The sequence below is a fragment of the Sus scrofa genome, chromosome 3 (genome assembly GCF_000003025.6).
Source record: "Sus scrofa isolate TJ Tabasco breed Duroc chromosome 3, Sscrofa11.1, whole genome shotgun sequence".
Classification (NCBI taxonomy): Eukaryota; Metazoa; Chordata; class Mammalia; order Artiodactyla; family Suidae; genus Sus; species Sus scrofa.
In genome coordinates this window covers 110,943,003-110,970,269 of record NC_010445.4, presented here as the reverse complement: position 1 = coordinate 110,970,269, position 27,267 = coordinate 110,943,003, and the positions used below count along the sequence as shown (strand labels likewise).

Sequence of the window (27,267 nt, the reverse complement as noted above, 5' to 3'; positions counted from 1 at the left end):
CACACCTGGATTGAAGGGCCAGGCTCCATACCGAATATCACTTTACTTTTCGGTTTTCCAAAAATAAGGGGGAAACTGCCTTCCTCCTTTCGTTACTACGTCTCCATATTTACCGTACAGTCTTTCGTAGCTTTTAAAAAACGTTTCCCTTTGAGGTCATTGTGTATTTCCACGTGAGTGTGACAGGTAACTCCGAGGGAGCCTGGGGGCCCTTGGTGCACTTCCCTCCAGTGGTGGCACACCTCCAGCAGCCGTAGCACAATGTCAGCACCCAGGATGTCAACGGTGACACCACCAAGAGGCAGGGCCCCCCCCATCACCACCAGGATCCCGGTGCCGCTTTCTAGCCACGCCCCCCCTTCCCCCCTCGCCCCCAGCCCAGGCCTGACCCCTTCTTACGCTCACGCTCCTGTGTTTCACAGGAGGTTGTATGAGGCAGGAAAGCCTAACAGATGGAGCAACTAGCCCTCGGTCTCTGCGGCTGGCAGTAAAGATTGACTTTTCCGGGGTGTCATTTCACGGCTGGTCACCAGGGCTTGGTGGGGAGGGCATCCGGGGACTCGGCTTCTGCTGTTCAGTGGCTCCACCATCCCCTGTGGACTCAGCATCTCCCACTGCATCTTCCGCTTCAGGCCAGCCCAGCAAGGGTTGTGGGGGCCAGGTCTCAGAGTAGCATTTATCCCTCCCACCCACAGTCTGTGGATCAGAATTCAGTCATTTGGTTCCACCTCACCATAGGAAGGCTGGGAAATTGGCTGGGCTCTGCCCAGGAGGGGATGCGTTTGAGGAGGACGTGTACAAGAACTGTCATGTGGCCTCATGAGTTATGCTGAAAACTAATGGCAGAGGAAGTGCTCACTGATGGGAGAGTGGATTAATAAAGTGTTACACTCGCCCAGTGGAATATTATACAGCTGTGTAAATGACAAAACTCTATCTGCACACAATAAAGATGAAATCTGAGAAACCCAGTGGTGACTGGAAAAAGCAAATCACAGGAGACATACTGTGTGATAGAATTTGTCTATAAAAAGCTTAAGAACAAGGAGTTCCCGTCATGGCACAGGAGAAATGAATCCAACTAGGAAACCAGGAGGTTGCAGGTTCCATCCCTGGCCTTGCTCAGTGGGTTAAGGATCCAGCATTGCTGTGAGCTGTGGTGTAGGCCAGCAGCTGTAGCTCCAAGTAGACCCCCGAGCCTGGAAACCTCCATATGCCACGAGTGAGGCCCTGAAAAGCAAAAAAAAAAAAAAAAAAAAAAAAAAGGCTTAAGGAGAACCAGCCAATATATTATTTAGGGATACAGAAATGGGTGTTAAAAGCATATTTTGAGAAAACAAAGGAATGAACAGGCATATTAGAGGGGGGCTAGTTGTTATCTCTCGGGAGAGAGGCAGGGAGATTGAGTGGAGGGGGAGGGAGCATACAGGTGGCTTCAGCCCAGAGCTTGTGTCTTTGCTGCGAGCGGGAGTGTGGATTCATGCACATGCTGTTTTCTCACTATGGTAAATGTGTATTGCACGTATTCTTTGACATGTATCAGATACTTCCTAGGAATTTTAAAAATGAAATGGCACCCTATCGTTAGTAGTAATACAAATAAATCTTTATTAGTTCTGGGAATGTGACAAAGAACAGACCCATCACTTGAAAAGGTGACTCATATCGATGTTCCTGATGCTGTGAAAGTGACTCATTTGGGGTCTTGGGTCCACCTGAGGTCTTGCGTTGCTGGCCTGATGGTTTTGATCAGCCCCCCGGGCTCTGGTCAGAATCCTGGCTGGCTCTGCCGTGTGCATGCATCTTCTTACTCTTCGTGTGTCCTGTGATCTAATGGCTCCTACGGGGGTTGTTCCCTGCAGAGAAATTCAGCATAGCTCTCCTGTGACCCTTTCCCCGAAAAGGGGATACAGAGATATAAGCTCTGTGTATCCGACTTTCCTAAAAACCCTCCCATTCTCAGACCTACAAAGATGCAACTAAATCCAGCATGCAGCAAACAAAAGCCGGGGCTTGTGACCAACCGGAGTAACTGCTCTGCAGTTATCACCGCAGGTCCAGGCCCAGCTTCCAGGGCAACCAAAAGATGTCCTAGACGCCTCAGGTCTTCTTGGTCGTAAAGCCACAGACCTATAAGAGGCAGCACGGCCACAGTCACCAGCCAGGATCCATCTCTTCTCTGGCAGCTGGCAAACTGTCTTGTAAATAGTCAGTCCAGCTCTCGGGGTGGCTGTTTTCTCCATTTCCCGTCCTTCCCCCCTCCTCCCCTCCCCTTCCCCCCGCTCCTCCTCCCAAGTTTCAGCCTCTGCCGTCACCACCCTCCAGAGGGGATTCTGTGCTCTCTGCACCCAGAATGAGTCAGCACATGGATACCTACCCACGTCTTCAGGGAAACAGACTGAGGTTATCAAAAACCCCGATCTGTCCCACCATAGATAAAAATCGAGGCGCTTTCCAGCAGCCTGGAGAGTCAGTGCAGCAGCCGCACGCATCTGGACTGGACAGCACAACTCCTTTGGGAAATGCCTCCCTGGGGAGTGCCTTTTGGTCTCCTGGGTAACATGTTCACTTCTCAGACAGCAAACCCTTTGTAAAAGGGAAACAGACTCCGTCAAAACTGGGTGGCGACGAGATAAAAGCAGGCCACTCCTGTTTGAATGTTTGTCGTGTTGGTGGGGATTTTGTTTAACAAGGTGCCTGGCTTATCTCTCTTCTCGAAGGTTTATGGCCTCAGCGCCCATAAAAAGGGAGGCCACCGATATCAACATGGGCTGCAGAGAGATTAAAAAACAAACCTGGGCTATTTAAAAAAAATAATAATAATCTTGAGCTATTTGGGGTTTTATTCCTCTTGTCGGTTTTTTTTTGTTGTTTTTTTTTTTTTTTTTTTTTTTTTTTACACTGAAGACCACATCGGAGGCTCTGACAGTACTTGACTAATAGTACCTAGCAGGACTTGGCTAATACACATATTATGAAAATGCTGGAAGGAATATTGCCTTGGCATTGTTTCTAGCACATGTGCTGTTTTCCTTTACTCTGCCCTGAAAAACAGGGTTAAATCCACTCTTCTAATTCAATTAAAAATTCATTTTTGAACCTCCGTCTTGGACCAGGCACTGCTTCGGTTACACAGCTAAGCTATGGGCCATCCCTCAAGGAACTTAAAATTAGAAAATCATCTGTATATCCTATGTTCCAGAAAATTATATTCAAATGGTCTCCTAAGAAAGGGCCAGATCTAGAAACAAACCCCTCGGGTGCTGGTATCCGGCAGCTGTGCCGCCCCTTGGTGGGCTTTGGAGAGGGTTTCGGCCACTGCTGTTATTGGTCATGGATTGGATTGTACCTAAACCAGATACCACCTTCATCTTCTCAATCCTGAACCCGGAGTCAACCTGCTGTTCACCCAGAAGGCAGGATTATTCCTTCTGTCTGTGGACACCTTCTGCTAATTCTGTGGCAGAGCGTATCTGGGCTCTCCGTCCAGATCACAGTCAGAGTTGTCGTTCATGGAACACTCACTTGTGAGACAGTCACTGAGCCGGATGCTTCATGTGCATTGTCTGGAATAATCCTTACAACAGTCCCGCCAGATCAAAATCATCATCGCAGTCCTCGAAATGGAAAGGTAGGAAGCCGAGAGGTTTAGGTATGTGCCTGAGATCCCAGAGGTTTTAAATGCAGAATAGTTTTGGGTTTGTTTTTTTTTTTTTTGTCTTTTTCGGGCCACACTCGTGGCATATGCAACTTCCCAGGCTAGGGGTTGCATCAGAGCTGCAGCTGCCGGCCAGAGCCACAGCCACAGCAAGGCCAGATCCAAGCCGCATCTGCGACTTAAGCCACAGCTTGCAGCAATGCCGGATCCTTAACCCACTGAGTGAGGCCAGGGATGGAATTGGCATCCTCAGGGATACTTAACCCCCTGAGCCACGACGGAACTCCTAAAGAGTGGTTTAAATCAGGTCTCGAATGTTTTAAATTCGTGCCTTGTCTCATCTTACTCACCCAGTGATGTAAGGCTATTATTTCTTGACTCCCTTAATGATCTGGTCTTGCCCTGTTTCCCTGATGCAGGCATCAGTGATGCGGCGGGGGGGCGGGGGGAGGACACGGACCCTGAACGCTTGACACAGACAGGTTTAGGTTTATGTTCCAGAGCCTGGGAGACAGAAAAGGATGTGGAGCATCTGATTTGGTTTTCCCGATTTGGAAGATAGCCGTCCAGGAACCCACAGCTAAATCTCAGTGGAATGCTTTACTTGTCTGGTAGTGTTTGAGATTAAAGGAGGCAGCTGCTTCTCATGTATGGAATTCTTCAAAAGAACCCAGGCCCAGCGTCTTAGTCTTTCACCTCTCATCCACATGGAAGAGATTTTTGCCAATGCAAGGTGGGGAGGTGTGTTTGATTTGGTTGGGCCTCGAGCTGGACCCGATCCACCGCCTGCCATCAGGGGCACTTCCTGCTGCATCTGGGAGATTGTTCCCTCAAGGTCTCGCCCACCCAGGCAGGCAGGGAACCAAGTAATCTCCTCCCCTCACAACACGGGCCCTCACGGGCACGACTTTGCTTCCAGCTGCAGTGACGTGACTCAGCCCCAGTCTTCAAATAGTTCCTGGTGTTTTTGTTCAAAGAAAGACATTTTGAGAGATCAAGCTGTCAGGGTGCTGTGACAGAAACCAGGCTCCTAAGTATCCATGCCACCCTTTTTTTTCTTTTTTTTTTTTTCAGCTTTCTTGAGGTATAATCAACAAATAAATGCTCTTATCTACGTTTAAGGTATATTTAAGATCTACAACTTGATGTTTTGCTATATGTATAGCCTGTGAAATACTCACCACAACCAAGCTAATTAGCATATCCATCATCTTACACAGTCACCTTTTTTTCCCCCCTTGTTTTATCTTTGTGTTTGGTGATAGCCTCTAAGATCTGCCTCTTAGCAGACGTCAAGCATCCAGTACAGTGTTGTTCACTGTAGGCATCAAGCTGCATATTGGCTCTCCAGAACTGACTCATCTTGTGTCACTGAAACTTGGTACCCTTGGACCAGCATCTCCCCAGTTTCCTCTTCCGCCGCAGTTTCCACATATAAGTGGGATCATGCAGTGTTTGCCTTTCTGTGTCTGACTTAATTTCACTAACACGATATCCTCCAAGTTTAGCCACTGTATCACAAATGATAAGATTTCCTTCTTTTTTAAGGCAGCGTAATATTCCATTGTATATGTATTTTCTTAATCCATTCATCCATCGGTGGACACGTGGGTTGTTTTCGTATCTTGGCTATTGTGAATAATGGTCCAGTGAATTTGGGAAAACAGATATCTCTTCAAGATACTGATTTCATTTCCTTGGATGTCTACTCAGAAGTGAGATGGCTGGCTTATATGGTGGTTCTATTTTCATTTTTTGAGGAAAATCTGTATGAGCTTTCATAATTACTAAACCGATGTACATTCTCACCAATAGTTCCCTTTTCTCCACATTTACATTTTTTATCTTTTGTCCTTTTGCTAAGAGCCATTCTAACAGTGTGAAGTGATAGCTCGTTGTGGTTACATTTTTATCTTTTGTCCTTTTGCTAAGAGCCATTCTAACAGTGTGAAGTGATAGCTCATTCTGATGATGAGTGGTGTTGAGCACCTCTTGGCCATTGGGATGTCTACTTTTGAGCAATGTCTGTTTAAGCCCTTTACCTGATTTTGATTGGGTTCTTTGGTTTTTTGCTAATTGAGTATGAGTTTTGTAAATATTTTGGATATTAACCCCTTATCAGATATGTGGTTTGCAAATATTTTCTTCCATTCCATAGATTACCTTTTCACTCTGTTGATTGTTTCCATTGCTGTGCAGTAACATTTAGGTTTGATGCAATCCCATTTTGTCTATTTGTGCTTTTGTTTCTGTGCTTTTGGTATTATATCCAAAAAATCTTTATTTAGACCAATGCAAAGAAACCTTTCCTCTATGTTTTCCTCCAGTAGTTTTATAGTTATGGGTCTTATGTTCAATCTTCAATCCATTGAGAGTTGATTTTATAAGGTGTGAGCTAAGTGTCCAGTTTCATTCCTCTGCATGTGGCTATCCAGTTTTCTGGGCATCATTTATTGAAGAGATTGTCATTTCTCTATTTTGTGTTCTTGGTAATCTTGTCAAAGGTCAGTTGACTGAAAGGTGTAGATTTATTTCTGGGCTCTCTATTCTGCTCCATTGGTCTGTGAGTCTGTCTGTTTTTATGCCAGTACTGAACCGTTTTGATTCCTGTAGCTTTGTTGTATGTTTTTTAATCTGGACGTATGATACCTCCAGCTCTGTTCTTCTGGCTCAAGATTGCTTTGGCTATTTGGGGTCTTTGACAGTTTCACATGCATTTTAGTACTTTTATATTTTTTTCTGTGAAGAATGCCTTTGAGATTTCGATAGGAACCGCGTTGCATCTGTAGATTGTTTTTGCAGTACGGTAAAAGTCCATGCTCTCTACACCAAGGTCCGTAATGTCGTGTAGACAGTGAAGCAATCCCATAATATTGGAAGAGATTTCCAATACATACAGAAAGCAAGTATCACCACCACATCCATCCTACAGGGAGAGATTAGTTAAAAGGGAAAGGGCCAGCCATGAAGGTTATCTATACAAGATAATATGGTACTCTACCTCATCCGTTTGAAAATGGCAAGTTTAAAATTGATGTTCAAGTTTCATAGATGTGTGCTCAAGCTTAGTAATTATGCTGAGCATAAGGAACATATGCTAATCAGTAACGTTTAATAATTTCAAAGGATTGCTCCTCTAGTTCTAGGCACATGGCAGATATTAGAGGTGGTTTCTGCTGTCAAGGGTATTGAGTTTCGGTTGGCGTGTTTGTAGAAAGTCGAGATACAATGGGTACCAAGACCTTTAAAGAGGGGAGGAGAAGGGGGAGTTATGTTAGCTGGTAGAAAATTGGGAGAATTCTTTGGGGAAAGCATCCAAGAGGTTTTCAGAGTCCGCCGTGCAGGTCGGGTATGGCATGATAAACAGGAGATAAGAGGTCCTGTCTAGTATTTAGACCAGTTTATTCACAGAAGCAGCAGTGGAAGTCCATGTTCAGAGCTATAATTCAAAAAGCCTAATAGGAATCACATACTTTTCTATGATGAAGCTGTACAAGCTGAAATGAAATATCAAGGTTTTTTGCTTCGATTTGGAATTGTGTCTGTTTGGTGTAGTAATGTGGATATTTCGGGGGGAAATGGTTGCGAAGGCAAAATCTTTTAAAATGTGTAGCCCCAGACAGGGAAATAGAGTGGAAGATGAATCCCATATAGTAAAAGGTTGCAGGGTGGTGGGGTGGCAGGGGGTGGGGGGTGGGGGGGACCTATTGCTCGAACAAAGGCTCAAAATAAGGGGAAAGCATGTGTGGGCCATCCCTAGGATTCAGGCCCTGGTGTGAGTGAAGCTTGCGAGAAGTTTCTGTTGGCTCCAAAGGGGGATGGGGGTAGAGCAAAAAGCTGAGAACTGGACAGTTGATTCAGTTTGGTCCGGATTCCATGGTTACCACATAACGTCAACAAATAGTCACTAAGCCTCTTCCTGGTGGGAAATACAGGTGGTGCTGAGATGGCGATGCCGGCAGGTTCAAGTTGTCTAGCAGGGAGGTCTGTGAGATCGAGAACGCCCACAGGGGGTCGGGACCCCTGGAGATCTGTGGAACTGGAGGACGTTCAAAGACGCCGTGTGAGCTGGGGACTGACGGGGCTGAAGTGGCGCGTGGGGTGATGAGAGCGCATCAGGAGGCTGGGAGCGCGGGAAGGCCGCCAGCACCCGAGGCCCTCTTCACAGCCCCTGCTCTCAGCCAGTCTTCTGGAAGAATGCAGAACTTTTACTCTGGCTGGTGAAGATAAAGGAGAGGAGCTAAGACAGACCCAGGGGGCGGACACAGCATCCCAGGCTAGAAGATGGCTTTTCCCAGATTCCCTGGACTGAGCCTCTTCTGCTGTGCCTGGCATGGACCCGACTCCTGAAACGGAGCCTCCAAACCTTGGAATGGAGTGTCATTTCTCCTCTTTTTTTACCCCCTTCATCTACTTGGGCCGCACCGGGTTTCAGCCCTCGAAGCCTTGAAAACGTCTGACCCCTTGAACCCCTCCCTCCCTGCCTCTAGTAATCCAGAAAGGGCAGTGAGTGGGGAGTGGATTGCTGACCTTGTGTATTTTAAAAATAGCCGCATAGGTAGGTCCGATGCATTGCTAGTCTTGAGAACCGCCCGCGTAGTAGAAAGAATTCTCACCCACAGTCAGAAAACCTGGGTTGAGTTCCTAGCCTCACCGCGTACTGGCCCTGAGTCTGTTTCCTCATCTCTGAAATGATGTTGCTGCTTATCCTGCCTGCTTCACAGGGGGGCTGTGAAGATTAAATCACCTGGGAGCCGCTGGGAACCCGTCCTGCGCTCCAGAAATGCAGGCGATATATATCCACTCCCATGCCTCTGCCCGCCCGGGTTTATAGCCAGTCACCCCACTCCAGGATCATCTCAGGGCCAGCTGGTTGGTTTGTCGCTTCTGAGCCCTGCCGCCTGATTAATTGTATTAAATGCCACTTGCATTGTGTTTCTCTTCCGCGCAGAAGTGCCCACTGGCCTCTCCTGCACACCAGGCTTTCGCTCTCACTCAGCTTTGGCCTCTTTGCTGTCTCTTCGACCCGCCCCCCCTGCTTCCATTCCCCCCCCCGCCCCCGTATATTTCTTGCCCCATTTCTTTTGGCTTTTCTTTTGTAGGCCTGCACCCATGGCATATGGAGGTTCCCAGGCTAGGGGTCCAATCAGAGCCACAGCTGCCAGCCTACACCACAGCCCACAGCAACGCCCAATCCAAGCCGTGTCTGTGATCTACACCACAGCTCACGGCAACGCTGGATCCTTAACCCAATGAGCGAGGCCAGGGATCGAACCCGCAACCTCATGGTTCCTAGTCGGATTCGATTCCGCTGCGCCACGAGGGGAACTCCTCTTGCACCATTTCTTAAAACCTAGCTCCAGTTTTCTCTCTAAGCTGATCACCTCCGTCTCAGTCTGAATAACACAATTAGGAGACTTTAACAGAGATTCTACAGAATGGTTCTTTAATTGTCATGCATGTTTGCTTCATTATTCTGATTAATTTGCTTGCCTGGGTCCAGGACAACTACAGCTAAGTTATCTTTCAATTATGTTGTTATTATTATGCACAGGGCTCCACAGGCGCTCAGTAGGAGCCCAGCAACCCAGTGGTCAGAGCACACTCCATAACGCATTCTGATTTACAGGTGTCTTTGTAGCATCGCACCCTGAGAGGTCAATGTCTCCACCACCGTTTGCAAGTGATGAAAGAGGAGAGGCTTAAGGAGGTTGAGGAACAGCAAACGTGTGGGAATGACTCCTGGAGGGGAGCCAGAGTGAGGTAGAGCCCACAGCGGGTGTAGATGAGGGACAGCTCCTGGGGGCAGTGCTCAGGCCACAGCAGGCGCCCAGGGCCGAAGCTGAATTAGTGAAGATCTTATAGACAGGACCAGACCCAACGGGCTGCATGCAGTAGGTGCCACCACAGGGGACAGCTGCTCCCTGGGGTGAAGAGCAGAGACCAGGTGACTCTAGGTGACCTCCTTGGGACAAGTCAGATGAACAGGAGATGGAAGGATTCAATGTGATTTAGCCTCAGCCCAGTTAGACCCATGCAGTGGGCTTTATAGGGCATTTCCTGGGGAATTTGCAGATAGGCCAGGGATCTTTCTTTTCTCCAGCACCCTGTGCCCTGGGGGAGATTGATCACGTGGCCATCTGATTGAGGTCAAGTGATCTCACCTCTTAAAGGAGAAGCTGAAACAGCCCTGAAAACGTTCTAGGCCTAGAGAGGTCTTAGTAATTCCATTCCTGACCAAACACTGATGAGAAACTCTTCCTGTCTTCTCTGATTCGGCCAGAGTGTAGGTTCACAGTGCTTTGCTATTTCAATAGTGCTGCTGAATTTATGAAGCTATAAGCTCCTTGCAGGTAACCTGCTCCTGCCTCAGGTCGAATTCCCTGTGCGCATTGCCAAACTGGGACAGGCCTGGGCCGGGGCTGCTGAGAGCTGGCAGTGCCAGGCCGGGAAAGGCAAACAAACAAACCAAAGGCCAACAGGCAGGCCTGGGGGTTGGACAGCTACCCAGCAAACGGGTGGGGCACCAAAGCTTCATTGTGTGGCTGGAGAATCCAGGGCGTGGTAAGGGAACTGGCTCCTGGCACAGTAAAGATTAATGTTTCATGCACATGCATTTATTAGCGTGCCTGGTCTTTTGTCCAAAATGTCGTAAATTCACAGGTCAGGATTTTAGAGTAAATGAAATTACTGCTATTTCTCCGGCAACGGCCAATCATCACTCTTTACTTAAAAGAAAAGTTCAGAATCTTTCATTAATCTTCAACTCAAAACACGGAAATTCTAGTTTTCATAAGGTGTTAGAAAGAGCTTTCAAAGGATTCCTTCGCCCACCCCCCAGCCTCAGCCCCGACCCCTGCCCATGTCAGAGGTTAGGAATAAAGCATATTTTCCTTCAAACATTTGATGACACCCTCCTCCCTTTCCCAAGTCCACCAAATTCAAAATGGGGGGGAAAAAAAAGGAGGCTAATATACAGTAAGATTTGTACCTTTACAAGTAAATATTACCATTTAGCTGGGTAGCTTGTGGAAGCTTGTCAGGTCGAAGTGACTCACTTGCATAGATGAAGTTATTTTTAGAGATGTAATTTGTACTGTTTAGAAAAGAATAAAGCGATGGTAAAAGGCTAGATGGCTCATTATAGTTTACAGAGCTCATGAACTCAGCATCCATGCACGGGATGACTAAGCAACGGGTCGGTTGGTACTTTCTCTCCGAATTTTACAGACGTGAGTCACCCACTTGAGATTGCAGACGCAGCACCGAGGTACCCATGACTCAGCTCCCTTTTGGGAATTCAGTGCTGGTACACTTTGGTCGTTAAGGCCTGAGGAAATTACATACCGAAGCAAAATAGGTCCTTCTCCCACACAGCCGTTGGATGCTTTTAGCCCAGATTGATCGACCTTCCCCTCTGGCCTTCGCCAGACTCTGTGTGGGAGCCGTGCTGGCTGGTATGTGCCCATTCGGTCTGCTGCTGTCCACGGCAGCACCGCCTTCTTGATGTCAGGGTCTCTGCTCCGCGTGTTCGGTCCTCAGTAGAAATCTCAGCTTCACCCTTGCTGCACGAAGCTAAGCGGCACTCAGGCCACGTCCTTTAAGCAAATGTGTGTGTGTGCGCGTGTGTGCAAATCTTCAGCCTAACATTAAAATTCTAGTTTTCGGGAGTTCCTGTGGCCCAGAGGGTTTAGAACCTGACACGGTCTCCATGAGGCCATGTAGGTCGCAGATGCAACTCAGATCCCACGTGGCCGTGGCTGTGATGTGGGCCGGAGCTGCAGCTCCAGTTCAACCCCTGGCCTGGGAACGTCCATATGCTCCAGATTTGGCCCTAAAAAAATGTATATGTATATGTAGTTTTCATAAACTGGGAGACATAACCTTCAAAGGCTTGTTCCCCTCCACACTGTACCCATGTCAGGGAGTGAGAGAAATAAAATCCTCTTTTCCTGAAAGTATTTTTGCATGTTTTCTAAAAAGCCATACACACAAACACAGCATACCCACGTGCGTGAACACACAGAGTTATCGCTGTATATAAGCAGACTTGGTGAAGCAGATGCGATACTCTCTCTGCGGGGCTGCTGCTTTGTTCTCACAAGCAGGGCTCTGATGCCCAGGTGACCCTCGAGGGCAGCCTAACGCTAGGCTTGCCCCCTGGTCATTGGCACATGCTCATTATGCAGCCTGTCCAGAGCTAAGCCCTCGGCACGTGACCTGTCCTTTCAAACATATGGAAAATGGTCTTTTGCATTTGGTAGACATATCAATGGATTTTTCATAACCAATAAAGTATTTTACATCTATTACTTCTTATTCATTTATTTATTTATTGGCCACACTCATGGCATAAGGAAGTTCCCAGGCCAGAGATCAAATCCAAGCTGCAGCTCTGACCTACCCCATAGCTGCAGCAACACCAGGTTCTTAACCCACTGCACCACAGTGGGAACTCCCTATATTTTTTACTTTTATTGAAGAAACATGAACACGGCCACAGAAGCAAATACTCCAGAAAGGCCTTCAATGAAAAGTGAAAGTGCTCTGCCCCAAGCCACTTGGAGACAGTCACTTTTAACCACTTCTGTCACTTGGCACTTACTTCTGAAACTGTTTCATCCTCACCTGCTCTAACTGTAGCACTGTTACCAAGAACGCCAGGGCATGCAGAGGTTAAAAACTTGGTCTTGTTGTCAAAGGGAAAAGCCCTGTGTCTGTCCGAATCAACTAAGCAAACACTTGAGCATCTGCCATGGACTGAGCAGACCAGGGAGTTTACAGTCTGGGGGGCTGCAGGGCGCAGATAGGCAGATACATTAATACAACATCTGCGTGGAAAATGCTCTAATACAGGTGCATAAAACCCAGTCTGCGGGGTTTTGCAGAAACGTCGTAGCGCTGGGTCTTTAAGGGCTAGTAGAAATATGCTACGGAGCTGACACGGGAAGCATGTCCCAGAGAGAGTCGTGTGCTGGTGGACGGATAAATTAGTCCCAGAAAACTGGGACTAATTCATCCAGTTGCACGTTTAGGGTATGTGAGTCCAGGGAGGAGTGGGAGATGAGGCAGAAGAGTAATGTGCCCGACAAGGAAGAGCTTTGTGTGGCAGGGGCTCAGGGTAGGTCCTGGTGAGGAAGAGCCCAGCAAGGATTCTAACCACAGATGGGACACGATCTCACTTATGCTCTCGGTCTGATGGGATTCAAGGGCGAAGACGCTGCGGATGGGGCAACTGCGGGGGGTAACCAGTCCAGGCCAGATAAAATGGGGCACAGTGGGATTAGGGAGGGAGAGGAAAGGACAAATTCTAGGACTCCTCCAGAGGTGGCATCAGCAGGCCTTCATGAACTCAGATTTAGGAAGTCGGGGAGACTCGCAGACGGCTGTGATCGCTGAGTGGAAACTCAAGAATTAACGACGGGGGTGGGTGAGTGGGTGGGGTACTGAGTTTGAGTATATTGAGGGGGAGGCGTTGAGGTGGTAACCAGGTGGAGGTGTTCATAAGAAGCCAAAAGTGTGGGACGGAAGCTTAGGAAGAGCCGTCCTCGTTGATGCAGATGTGGGAGCCACGTCCCGCAGGACCAGGGAACCGCTTCAAGCTGAGTCTATAGCCTGAGAGCACTGACAACAGCTCTGGGGAAGGTGGCAGCTGCTGGCGGTCGGGGGACTCGGGTGGAGGTGAAGAAGCAGCAGAGAGAACCAGGAGAGAGGGCCACCAGGAAGGCAGGGGTGGCAAGAGTGTTGAGAGTAGAAGCATTTGCTTTGGTCCTTAATGGTCTTGGTGCCTAGACCGTTTCTTTCGCTGCTTTTCTCGGAGTGAGAAAAGCAGCGAAAGAAACATCCCTGCGTTAGAGTACGGGGAAGCCAGGGCGGGCACGTCACAGAATTAATTGACAATGAAGAAGACGATTTCTGTGGTGTTCAAGACTTAAACCCTGGGGGGATGGGAGGTGGCTAGTAGGGGGTCAAGAGGGGGAGTTGATGGGAAGAGATTCTTCCGCATGATGCGAAGGGACCAGAGGTCGCAACTCAGAAGGAAAAGAGAACTCACAGAAAGAGCAAAATCCTGGAGTTGGCTTGAGAGCGTGGAACCTGGAACACAGGTCGGGGAAAGCGCTTTGGACCAGAAGGACCTCTGCCTCCTCTGAGCCAGGCGGAGAGGATGCAGATGGTGACGAGGGGGAAGGAGGAAGAGCCGGGACATGGAGGTGATTTTGGCCTTGAGTGTCCATTTTCTCTAAGAAATTGCATGCAGGATTATCTCCTAAGTGAAAATGTCAGGCAGGAGGTTAAGGCTTTGAAAGAGAAAGTTTTGGATCGTGCTCAGAGCTGGCACAGCACCTGCGAGTTAATTCATCTCTGTATCACCAGCACCTACCAGTGCCTGGAGTGTAGCCAGCACTGAAAAATGTCTCCAACTCAATGCATTTTTCAGTCGTGGTCCGAGAGTAGTCTTGTACAAGTTTTTCTTTTGCAGCTGAGCACGAATAGATGATGAGAAGGTTTGGGGGTGTGGCTACGGGAAAGTGGGCGCCGGGTAGGTCGCCCTCGTAGATGCTGATGTTACCCTGGACGGTTGCAGAAACCAGAGTGGGGAGGAGGTCATGACGCATGTGTAGACGTGCTCGAGTTCCTTAGCTTGTCACCAGGAGTCGGGTAGATGACAGCAGAGAGGATCCACAGCCGTGCTCTAGGCAAAAGGTAGGCGCTTCAGCTGGGGGTGCTTTTCCTGGGGACCAGGCTGAGTGGGCAGGAAAGGAAGGGGAGTTTCACCTGAGACATAGCTGTGGCAGGAACATTCTGGGAAGAAAGTGAGAAGGCTACTCTTGAAGTAGAAGCAGAGGTGACCAAGGTCTGGTGGAGACTGGGTGTCTGTCCAGTCTAGGAGGACCCAGAGTGACAGAGGACACTAGGAAGAGTCAGGAAAATGCATTTTTTTTTAAATGAGGATAAGAGACTGGTTGGCTTGGGAGATGCTGGCTGAGAAAAGCGGTGTGCGAGGGTCTACCCAGGGGCAGGGGGTAGGAAGGCAGCCGAGCAGCAGGGAAAGCCGTGGTGACCTTGACCCTGTCTGCCAATCTGCCAGACACTCAGGGAGCCACAGTTCCTTGGCGGTCAGCTTGTCCAGGAGGCCACCTCCATAAGCACACATGTTCCAGGAGAGCTACGCTGGAGGCCTGGACTGTCCCAGGTTCGAAAACGCATCCGGCACATCTCTCGGCAACCGTGACCGGAGGCTCAAAAGCACAGGCTGCAGCTTATGACCTGACGGCGAAGCAGCATGCAGCTCGTGAGAGGAAACATTTAGAGACGTTTATAGCAATTTGCCGTTGCTGTGGCATCCGAGCACGATTGCTTTTGCAGTCATTCCGTTTTATTTTCTTTGGTCGGTCTGGAATTTTATCCGTACCAGCTTTTTCAGATTGGACATGAACACAGAACTAGCCCTGCAGCATATCCGCTTCTACCCGTGGCCCTGACACGGGAGCACCCCGCTCCTTAGACGAGGCCCAGTAGCCTGTCACCCTGCTCTGGTCCTGCCATCCCGGTGGCCAGCACAACCGATCCAACCGCACCGTATTTCTCGGCCATAGAATCGGGCCCCTTGTGAGCAAAACATGGAAGAGAGTGCCCCATCAGCAGGTGCCACTCAGTGGCCTGCCCCGAGCGGCCCCCGGGGAGCCATGGAGCCAGCATGGTGTCTGCACTCTGCTTTCTCTGCCATATGCAGGTGAATAGGCAGCTTGGGGACAAAGTAACCTTGTCATGAAGGTTAGTCAGCCGGAAACCTCAGGACAATTCGGCAGTGATACACATCAGCAGGGCCCTTGGTCTCACTACCCACTTTGTATTTTCTAAAGAAAAATGGCACATTATGAAACAGAGAGGGAAAAAAACAAGCCTGAGTAGTAGCTAGGCAGTGTCTCTTCCTCGGAACCCAGTACGTTTTATGCATCCTCCCGTTTAAGGACTTTCATACCGTAGTGTGATTCTTTTGTTCACTGACTTTCCCCAGTGATGAGCCCTTTAGGGCAGAGTTCATTTTTGCTTCATCTCGAAATCCCCTGCCCTGAGCACAGGGTTAGTCAGAGAGGGCAACTTGGAGGCACTGCAGATGAGGGTACAGCCTCACATGCTCTTTTCTTATTTGGCTTATAATAATGCATTTGCTCTCACTCTCATACCCAATCATAACCAATGTTTAAATAGTGAAAACTCCATAGGTTAGTCTATGTGCTGTGCCAAAAGGTGACTTTTCCTGGAGTTTCAGACAAACAACTCTTTCTTCTCTTTTGTACAAGTCTTAAACTGCCCTGCTCTTTAAACCGAGTATTTATACACATGTGTATTTAGATAGAGGTATGTGTGTGTGTGTGTACACATGTAAAAATGACACCTCCCAGGAGTTCCCCTCGTGGTGCAGCAGAATTGAATCCAACTAGGAACCATGAGGTTGCGGTTTGATCCCTGGCCTCGCTCAGTGGGTTAAGGATCCGGCTTTGCCATGAGCTGTGGTGTAGGTTGCAGATGCAGCCTGGATCCGGCGTTGCTGTGGCTGTGATGTAGGCCGGCAGCTACAGCTCTGGTTAGACCCCTAGCCTGGAAACCTCCATGCCGCAAGTGCAGCCCTAAAAAGCAAAAAAACAGAAAGACACCTCCTGGTAAAAGCACTGCACTAGCCCTCTGGTTCCCATACCTCTCCTCCAGATCCATCTTGGTGCCTCTTACAGCTTCTAGTTAATTTTTCCATGAGCTAAGTGCGATGATGACTTAGCAGGTTGAACATTGAAGAATCAAACCTGTTTTTCCATGCCACCAATTAATAATATACCTAAAGTGAACCGTTGGGCTTTTAGAAACAAAGAGAATTCCATCCCAGAGAGTATTGGTCAGGGGTCAGGAAGAAGGTGGGGCTAGTGAGAATAGCTGTGGCATTGTCAGAGCAGCAGGCAGGCTGAATGAGAAGGGGTTAGCTATTGAGTCCCCAGCAGGCTCTCCTGAGGTGTGACCAGGTTTCAGGCACTTGCTGTTTAAAGCCTCGTGGATCCTCCCTCTTTTCGACTCCTAATCTGATTCTTTTCATCTGTCCTCAAAGGCTCTGTGACTGTGAACTTCAGCTTCTGTACTCAAACCCTAGTCTTACCTGGAGCCTGAGAGGCTGTGCCTGCCACACCTTCTTTAGAGGGAAGGGCTCCGGAGGCCCTCCCTGAGCTGCCCCCACCCGCACTTAGAATTATCTTTTTATCCAGAAGACCTTGGTCAGTCCCTCTGGGCTGAACAAGGGGTAGAATTAAGGTAATGAAGCCGGCGCCAATGTGTAGGACAGATAGAAAAGGCAGAGAAAGCGTAGTGGATTACTTCGGGTGTGAATTGATTAGTGTGTGGGCGGACCTAAAATGTCGGTGTGGGAGGCCCAAGGCAGTTGTTCTTCGGTTTCACCAAAAGCATAATCACCGTGTCAAGCAGGCTGCTGTTTTTAAAAATAGACATTCTGGGAGCTCCCGTTGTGGCACAGCGGAAATGAATCTGACTAGGATCCGTGTGGATGCGGGTTCGATTCCCCGGCCTCGCTCAGTGCGTTAAGGATCCGGTGTGGCTGTGAGCTATGGTGTCGGTTGCAGATGCAGCTCGGATCCTGCGTGGCTGGGGCTGTGGTGTAGGCCGGCAGCTGTAGCTCCACGTCGGCCCCTAGCCTGGGAACTTCATATGCCACAAGTGCTGCCCTAAAAAGCAAAAAAAAGGAGTTCTGGTTGTGGCTCAGTGGTTAACGAGTCCGACTAGGAACCATGAGGTTGCGGGTTCGATCCCTGGCCTTGCTCATTGGGTTAGGGAACCAGCGTTGCCGTGAGCTCTGGTGTCAGTTGCAGATTTGACTCGATCCTGTGTTGCTGCGGCTGTGGTGAAGGCCAGTGTCTCCACCTCCGATTCGACCCGTAGCCTGGGAACCTCCATACGCGAGGGAGCGGCCCAAGAAATGGCAAAAAAAAAAGACAAAAAAATAAAAAATAAATAAAAAGCAAAAAAAAAATATTCTCACTTTTGTTTATCCACGATGAAAGTAGATGTGGCCACCCCCCCCCCCATTGCCCTCCCCACAGGACAGTGCCTCTCCGGGAGGTGCTGTCAACAGTAAACCCGCCCAGAGGTGGACACAGCAGGATGAAGGTCAAAGGTGACTCACAGGTTCTGAGCCGGGCCGAATATGACACCCAGGCTGTGTGGCCGAGTGAGGAACAAGCTTACGGCTTTTATTTCAGACACGTGGTATGATTTTTCCCGTCGACGGCAGCCCATCTGGATGCCGTCGGCACCACTGGGTTGCAACTCGGAAGACCTGAATTCAGGATCCAGCTGTGTCCCAGAAGTTCCATTCTAAACGAGCCACTTCCCGCTTCTGACCTTCAGGTGTTCTTACCTGTAAACGGGGTAACATGCCGCCTTGAATGCACGTTAACAGGTGAAATGATACACGTGAGAATACTGAAGCCAAGAAGCTTATGTGATGACGCTCACCAGGCCTCTGGAATTATGAGCCTGAAGCAACGGCGAGCAGCCAGAGAAGGATAAGGAGATTTTGACGTCATCGGGGGCATCGAGAGACAGGGCCTTCTGGGACTTTCTAAAGGAATAAAGCTGAGGGCCAGGCCTACAGGGCTGACAGTCCCTCAGCCAAGCTTTGGGAGGGGCTGGTAAGCAGATGGAGAAAAGAAGGCAGTGAACAGTTTCGGAGCGAGGGAAGTGCCGGTCAGTACGGTGCTACGGAGACCGTGGGAGAAGAGCAGACGTGAACCGCAGTGTCAAATGCCATTAAAACCCATAGATAGGACCGGGAAATATTTTCCCAATCAAAAGGAAGAAAACAGGGAAACCGAAACATCAAAAATTAAAATTCTTGAGAGTCTGACTCGTGCCCAGAGGAATAACTTGGAAGGTCCAGAAGACAAACACACCCTATTCCTCCCCTGGGTCGTTCGCGACCCGGCTGGTCCGTCTCAGCCTTCTGCACACTTCCTGATGGACACCCAGAGAACCTGCCTGCCCTGGCAGAGGTGGCAGGCGAGCCAAAATGGCCCTGCGTAGAAAGGCCTTCCAGAACGTCAGAAACAAGCGGTAAATTTAATTTGTATCCTTGTGGTAGAACGAGCACAAGCTCCAGACCCAGATGGGCCAGGCTGACCCTGGCCCCAGCTCCTCTCCAGGGCCGTGAGAAAGTCCTTGGGCACCTGATTACGCCCTCCTCAAAAAGGGCAAGAGAGGAAGTTCCCATTGTGGCTCAGCAGTAACGAGCTCCACGAGTATCCGTGAGGATCCGGGTTCGATTCCCGGCCCCGCTCAGTGCGTTAAGGAGCTGGTGTTGCCATGAGCTGTGGTGTAGGTCGCAGACGCAACTCAGATCCCGTGTGGCTGTGGCTGTGGCCGGCAGCTGTAGCTCCAATTCAACCCCTAGCCTGGGAACTTCCAGCCAAAAAAAAAAAACCAAAAAAACTGATGGGGGGCAAGAGAGAACCATGCGGCAGGAGGCACCCAGCACCCTTAGGTACACAGTAAATGTGGAAGTCCTTCCTTTCTCTTAGCGTTAAACAAACAAAACTTATTTATTAGACTGGAATATAAAACAGAAAGCCGCCATGCCTGCCTTTTCTACAGTAAGAGATTTTTCAGAGTTGGGTTGAGGAGGGAGAGCCCCAAGTCACCCTGTAAAAGCAGCTCTGGTGGCAGCAGTTCCTTTGCTGCTGCAGCGAGATTTGCCGAGTCACAAGCAGCAAAGGACAGTGAGGCTCGCTGGATGTGGGGTCAAGACGCTGGGGTTCTCTGCCGGCGGCCCAGGCAGCTCACCCGTCCGCACCACAGGCCCCCCGGTTACCAAACAGAGAGATGGTTTCCAGGCCCCTTTCTGAACTGTGGGGTGGCAGGTACGTCCTCTGTTGTGACAGGACACGGAGATTTTCCACTAAGCACCTCGCCTGCCTGTGGCTCGGCTCTGCCCCAAGAGCACACCTGTCAACAACACAGCCAAGACGAAGGCCATCAAGTCTGTGCGTTTCACACACGGGGACCTCAGGCCTGACTCTTGCACCTGCCAATAAGCATGGTGCACGAGTTCCCAAGTCCCTAGCAGCTTCACTGCCCAGACAAGGTCTGCGGTGCGCAGGTATCGCCTCACCCGTAGACTGACCTGGGAGGCGGGGGTGGAGGGAACCAAGAAGCTATAGACAGCAGACTCTACACACTTAGACACGCTTGTCTCCTGCAGCCTGATGTCATGACGCTATGGCCCACTCTGAGGGCTGATATTCATAGTTTTGACTTTGAAAGGGGGCATGGAAGAAGTAAATGGGAAGGCTACTTTAGAAAGATTTCCATCAAACGTAGTAAAAAAGAAAAAAAAATGTGGCACTTCTGAGAATAAACTGTCAGTTATTGGGTGCAAATACGCTTCTCTTAGGATACCAGTGACCCAATACCATCGGGAGCTTGGGCTTATCAGACACAACTTAGAATAGATTTACAAGGAGATCCTGCTGAGTGGCATTGAGAACTATGTCTAGATACTCATATTGCAACAGAACAAAGGGTGGGGGAAAAATGTATACATGTAAGGATAACTTGATCCCTTGCTGTACGGTGGGAAAAAAAATAAATTAAAAAAAAACGACCGTACTCCTTTAAATTTGGACGTACAAGCCAAGCAGCACATTTGAGTCAAGGGCTTGCCTCAACACGATCACCTCGTGTTTACGTAATGTAGTCTCTGTAATTCAAGCTGGTTAGGAGACTATGACAGTTTAAAAACATCATTTTAGACAGCAATCATACTTTACCGGAAGTAAAATGCCTAATTGCAATTGCTATCAAGGAAGGACATGACTTAATTTCCATTATCCGACTGTGTCCCCCACCTGTTCTCACAGAAGAACTAGTGACTAAGGAGATGGCCCAGAACCAACTAAACAAAAACCTGGATCATTCACAGACCAGATAGCAGCCTTTAAATATACAAAGGCTGACCACGTGGCTGGTTTTCTTTTTTATCTAAGCCCAGAAGAAAACTGACCAAGTTTTCATCAGGCTTCCTCTCTGTTCAAATGTTTTCTGATCTCTGGTCAACTTTGGCTGCACAACCCCATTTGACCTTAGATTCACCAGAGCTATGATTTTCTTTTTTTCAATTTTAATGACTAAAATTTTTTTTTAATTTATAGATTAACAGTGCAGCGTTCTAGGGACTCCTGAATTTGCCCCCCAACAAAAAGATGGCAAAACTAAGTGGGAGGCCTCATGGAACAGACATGACTACTTTAATTTGTAGGTTGTATTTTCCCAGCTGGAAGTCAGATGGAGAAAAGAAATTATACAGACTAAAAGTTGTTGTTTGTTTGTTTGAATTGCTTCTGAGAGAAAAGCGAATAATAATAGGTATCATTTATGAAATCTGCTCTGTGCCAAGCAGTCTCCAGATATTCGTTATGTCATGTGACACCACCCAAGAGCCCTGCCAGGTAAGCATTATCCCATTTTAAAGATGAGAAAACCTAGACTCGCAGAGTTTAGTAACTTGCCGGAGGTCGCCCCTGTCAGAGCAGGTAGAATAGAAATCAAGCCCAGATTGTCGGGTTCCAGGGCTCGTATTCTCCCCGGTACTGTCCTGTTCCTGCCTTCCTTTAGGCGCCAAACCTTTATTTTTTTATTTTTTATTTTTTATTTTTTGTCTTTTTGCATTTCTTGGGCCGCTTCCGAGGCATATGGAGGTTCCCAGGCTAGGGGTCTCATCAGAGCTGTAGCCGCCGGCCTACACCAGACCACAACAACAAGATCCGAGCCTCGTCTGCGACCTACACCACAGCTCTTGGCACACCGGATCCTTAACCCCCTGAGCAAGGCCAGGGATCGAACCCACAACCTCATGGTTCCTAGTCAGATTTGTTAACCACTGCGCCACGACAGGAACTCCACCAACCTTTTTCTATCTCGTACCTTCTTCTGTGAGTCAAATACTGTACCACCTGCTGCCTTTCCCACCCGGAGGTTAGAGTGGTTCTGTGGATGAGGAAGGAAGCTCAGTGAGGTCCGTTCATCTCCCAGAGGAACACGAGCTGCTCGCGGGAACCGAGGTGGCTGCCTGCCTCCAGAGCCCAGGGTCTTCGTGTGACCATCCAGCCTCACCCCAGAAGCTCTCTCCTGCCCATCTCACCAGATGGAGCTGAACCTAAAGCAACCAAAGAATGGAGTGGCTTGTCTTTGCATATTTGCATAAGCACCTAATCTAGCAGGTTAGACCTTTGCCTGCCCTTTTGCTACCCCAGCACAGTATAAATCTGGAGTGGACAATGCTTGGAAAGTATAATACACAACTATGAAAGAAGTTCGTCAAAGTTTCTGCATGAGGGGATAACACGGTGCCCAGGGCTTCTAACCCTATCTTAGGAGGCAAGGCACCATCACTCTTGAGGGGCCTTTAAAGAGGAATGTCTTCCTAAACTGAGAAGTCCATGACTCTGCTCCTCTAATAATAAATGGTAACTTATTTTTGATTCGGGCATTATACCTTCCCAAACCTTCCCCATTCTAGAAGATTTCTACCATACTGGGAAGATTTACATTACAGGAAAGTTGCTGACCCACCAGAGTGGATAGGATGGGATTCTCTCCTAAAATTGTTCAAGGGTAGCCATGCTCACGGAAGAAAGTCCACATTCCCTTGCTTTGTGCTCACAGCTCTCCCCGGTTTGACACCGTTCTCCAAGCCCCTCTGCACCAGCCTTCTGTCCGCAGCTGGCCTTCCCGCCTCTTCTCTGTTCCAGCTGCTCCATGCTGTTCCCTCTGCCCAGAATTCCCTCACCTCCCCCGCTCCGTCCTCCGTCATAATCCTCCCACTGCAACTGCCTGTCAGAATCCTGCTCACCTTTCAAGGCTCTGCTTATCTGACAAGACTCCAAGAAGCCCTTAGGTGGGTTATCTTCCCACCCCATACCTCAGGGCGGCTGTTCCCTCTGTTGTAACCCTCACCATCGCCACCCCTGAGAGCAGTGACGGTCAAGTTCGGGCTGGCGCTGTCCTGCGGGGGAGGAGCCACCGGGTCAGCATGGCCTCCCTAGAGCCGGCTCATAGTCGATGCTTCTGGAATGCTTGTCACATGGGATGTTTGCTGCCATTTTCTCTAGAATGTAAGGCTCCTAAAAATAACCGATTCGTTTGAGAAGTTTTCATTTTCTTCATCAAGTTAATCATCCTTTACTTTGGAGTAGTCACACTATTTGCACATTTGTGCCTGGCAGGATGTTCTGATTTTTCAGGACTGGAATTTACACTGACCAATGTCAGTCCCGCTGCTTTAAAAAAAAAAAAAGTGTCCTTTTCCTTCGTATCATCTCCATGTGGTGCCTCTCCCATGAAGTTTTGAAATGAAAAGCTGATGACTCTTTAAAGACTGCCCAGCTTTTAAGTCCCAAGGGTTTTTGCATTTGAATATATTTTCACTTATTTAAGGATGATGTTCATCAAATTCTTCCTTAACTGGGTCCAGTTTCTGGGTTAATCCTCCCGGTTCGGGAGTTTATGTATCGTGACTACATTCTTTTAAAGATAGACGCTCAAACACCATTAAATGCTATTTATGGTCTCCTCTCTTGCTAGATTTTTTTTTCCTGCCTCTCATAAAAACATATTTCCTGTTTTACATGTCTAGCGCCGTCAACATTTCCTCACTTTTATGATCCCTGCCGGTCAGTCACTAGATGGATGTCGCCTACCCCCAGTGTTCGCACGTGGAGGACATAAACTAGCCAGAGCACTTAATTGTTAGCAATCCAGCCAAGCCTGGACTCGGGGGATGTGGAGGCTGGAGAGATCGCTGAGTGACTGAGCAGACCAGAGCCTTTCTAGAAGAAGGTCCTGGAGCAAGAGCAGCTTGAATGCTAGTACACAAACGGGGCACGTCCCCAGGGGCCGCAGAAGCCACGTAGCATCCCAGAAGGCAGGAAGCGAAGCGTGTCACCCGCCATCCACTTCTGGGAACCATGGGTCCTCACCTGGCCCCTGCAACCTGGAAAATGCGCCCTGAATGTGTGCTGATGAGGAACGGATCAACCAGGGAAGCAGACAGGCGTGCTGGGGCAGGGAGGACGTCCCACCCTGGGGACCCCCTGGTTCTGGCCTCCGGTGCTGGATATTCTTCCATCCTGGTGAGGACAGCCCTGAGCGGGCCTTCCTTGGGAGGACAGCCTGAAGCATGCAGAGTTCTAGACAGGCATTCCCTACCAGCTGAGTTAATGAAAGGAAACCGAGATAAATCCAGAAAAGGGGGCGGGCCCTCCCGGAAGAGAGAGCAGCTTGGTGTGAGCCTCCAAGGCCCGCTTAGGCGCCTTTCATCGTTGCCTCGCCCTTGCTCTGCGCATGCGCAAAGGTGAGGGCAGCGGTGGAAGAGGAAGCGGGATTGCTAGAAGTTGCCCTGTGGCTCAGCGGGTTAAAGATCCCGAGGGGCTGCAGCTGGGGCGTAGGTTGCACCTACAGCGGGGGTTCGATCCCCAGCCGGGGAACTTCCACATACCGTGGATGCAGCCAAAAAAAGAGCAGAAAGTGAGATTGCTAAAATACAGCAAGCGGTGGCTTTTCTGAATTGATCCATATAATACCAAAGAGCCAGATAAAGGTGGAAAATCGTCATGTCTGCACAGTATTAAAGCTTTATCGACTTCTTCCCCCCTACAGAATATCCCCAGACTCCAAATCTTTTTCTTTCTTTCTTTCTTTCTTTTTTTTTTTTTTTTTTTTTGCTTTTTAGGGCCACACCCATGGCATATGGAGGTTCCCAGTCTAGGGGTCCAATCAGAGCTACAGCTGCCGGCCTACACCACAGCCACAGCAACATGGGATCCGAACCGCGTCTTCGACCTACACCACAGCTCACGGCAACGCCGGATCCTTAACCTACTGAGCAAGCCAGAGATCAAACCTCAACCTCATGGTTCCCGGTTGGATTCCTTTCCCATGCACCACGACGAGAACTCTGCCAGACTCCAAATCTGATTCAGCTTTTAACTTTCTAGAACCAACTCAAAGTCCACCTCGTCTGCAGAGCTCTCACCTCAAGCAGGTCCCCACCACGTCCACACCTCAGCCGTCACCAGACGGGCTGAACTGGGAGCTTTTCTCCCTTCCCCGGGTCTCCTGTTCCCACTCGGGCACGGATGCGTCCATCCTTCCCAGCACAGACCCTTCCACTGGGGACACTTGGGAGAGAAGGAGGCACCAGCCCACCAGCTGATTTTGCCAACCTGTCAGTGTTCTCATCAGAGAATGGACCTCTTCTTAGATGCCTCTGTAAGCTGCATTCCAGTTTTATACACCGTTATTCTTCTCTGCTTTTTATTTTTCTTTACAACTTTGGTATTTTTTCCCCTAAAGACCATTCAGCTTTCTTGATCCTCTTAATTTTATAAATGCTCCCGTTTTAAAACATAATATTTATTTGAACATATATACACAAGGATCATATGAAACAGACCTATGTACTTTAAAAACTAATAAAACACCACCGACTTCAGAAAGAGAACACAGTGCCAATATCTTAGAGGCCCTAAGCATGTCCCTCTCAGAAGGAACCACTATCCTGAATTTTATGTTTAACTACACATTGACTTTCTGAATAGATTTATCACCTAGCGTATATCCATAAGTAGTATATCATTATTTCTTCCTGGTTTTGAACTTTATATAAATGGAATCATACTGATTATTTTCTGCTGCTCTGAATACATTGGTCCTTGCTTTAAAAAAAAAAAAGTTTAAAGATTATGCATATGTAAAGCTTACTCAAGTATATACAAAGTACAAAAATAGGAGTTCCGTGGTGGCTCAGTGGGTTCAGGATCCAGCGCCGTCACTGCTGTGGCTCTGGTCCCTGCTACGGCGCACGTTCAATTTCTGGCCTGGGAACTTCCCCATACTGAGGGCACAGCCAAAAAAGTTAAAAATAAAATTTAAAAAGTACGTAGACAAATACCCATGTATTCACCTTAGCCAACTCTTAATATTTTGCTCTAGTTGCTTCTGGTTTTGTTTTTGTCTTGCTTTGTTTTTAAACAAAGAGCACATTAGTGGTTTGGCTGCACCCCCTTGAGTGCCCCTCCCTGATGCATTCCCATCCCCTCTCCTTCCCCGTCACCCCCAGAGGCAACTGCTGTCCTTGATTTGGTGTTTATCATTCCTGTGCACGTTTTTATACTTTTACTGCGCAGACATTCATAAACAGCATGTACTGTTTATGCAATACACAGCATACACGGCATAAAATGTTGAGTAGGAAATATGGACAGGGAGGTCCCGATGCAGCTCAGCGGAAATGAATCTTGCTAGCATCCATGACGATGCAGGTTCGATCCCTGGCCTCGCTCAGTGGGTTAAGGATCCGGCGTTGCCGTGAGCTGTGGTGTAGGTTGCAGACGCAGCTGGATCTGGCATTGCTGTGGCTGTGGTGAAGGCCGGCAGCTACAGCTCCAGTTCATCTCCTAGCCTGGGAACTTCCATATGCTGGAGTGCGGCCCTAAAAAAAAAAAAAAAAAAAAAAGTCAAGTATGGACATCTTCACGTTCATTGTCCAAGAGGTGGTAGAAATTGATGTCTTTATCATCAGTGATAAAAAATCCCAGTGTTCCACAGCCTTGACGACATTTGAGAATTGTTGGGTTTTTAAATGGTTGCCAATCTCATGACGGGTGTGAAATGGAATCCCCTTGAGGTTTTAATTTACGTTTGCTTAAATGCTCCTTTCCTTCAGTTCAGCAAGCATCGATTGGGTGTCTCTTCTGCGTTGTGTCATCATGCTTTGTGTGAAGGGCTAGGAGTATAAAATAGCGAATTCATGGTCCCCGCTCAGTCTTTGCAGTGATTCCTACCTGGGGAGGCACATCAGAGTTACTTAAGGTTCATTGTCAGGAAGCAGGCGTCTCGGGTGGAGCGCAGGCATCTGCTGTGTGAATCCCATCTTGGAGCCACCATTCTCGTCCAGTTGAGAGCCTCTGAGCCCGTGGCAGGAGACTGGCTGATTCAGCCTGGGTCGTTTATGTGGGCAGGGTGGGAGAACCTGGCTGTTCCCAGGCCAAACTATGGCATCCCTTTCATCTTGAGATTCTTCTTAACAGTTTTATGTGAATGGCTCATTGGGTGTTGGAATAATTAATTTGTATCTGTAAAATACCTAAAAAGCAAACGCTAAACAATGTATAGGCAGAGGCCAGATTTCCCATAACTTTAAAACTGTCTGGGATGGTTGTAAATCTGGAGGGGAGCAAATAAACAACAACCAAAGAAGGAGGAGGAGGAAACAGTCTCTGACCTGGAGCAGTACCTGAGGAAAGCGGCTTGAGCTCACATGGCGGGGTTCGTACGCTGCACCTGCTCCGACCAGGTCCTGGGGCCAAGGGTGGACCGTCAGCTGGACTGGAGTCTTCGGAGGCTGAGAAACAGGTGGGATAAAGGAGACAGCACAAAGGGAAGAGGCACGGAAGAAGCAAGGAAGAGAGATGAGACTGAGTCAGAGTTGGCCTTGGTGAAAGAGGCAAAGGAAAAGGAGCTGGCTAGGAAAAGGCAACAGAAATTAACAGCGG

General features: G+C 48.7%; 1 protein-coding gene and 1 long non-coding RNA gene across 2 annotated transcripts in view; one reads left to right on the top strand and one right to left on the bottom strand.

Moving 5' to 3' along the window:
* Positions 1 to 27,267, top strand: part of BABAM2 (BRISC and BRCA1 A complex member 2) — a 431,165-nt gene that overhangs the window by 358,145 nt on the left and 45,753 nt on the right. The gene's annotated exons all lie outside the window — the stretch shown is intronic.
* Positions 1,585 to 2,828, bottom strand: LOC102157709. The gene is made up of 2 exons (XR_298258.3): positions 2,378 to 2,828; positions 1,585 to 1,856 (listed from the first exon to the last, which is right to left on the bottom strand). It is a non-coding gene; the product is annotated as an uncharacterized LOC102157709 (long non-coding RNA).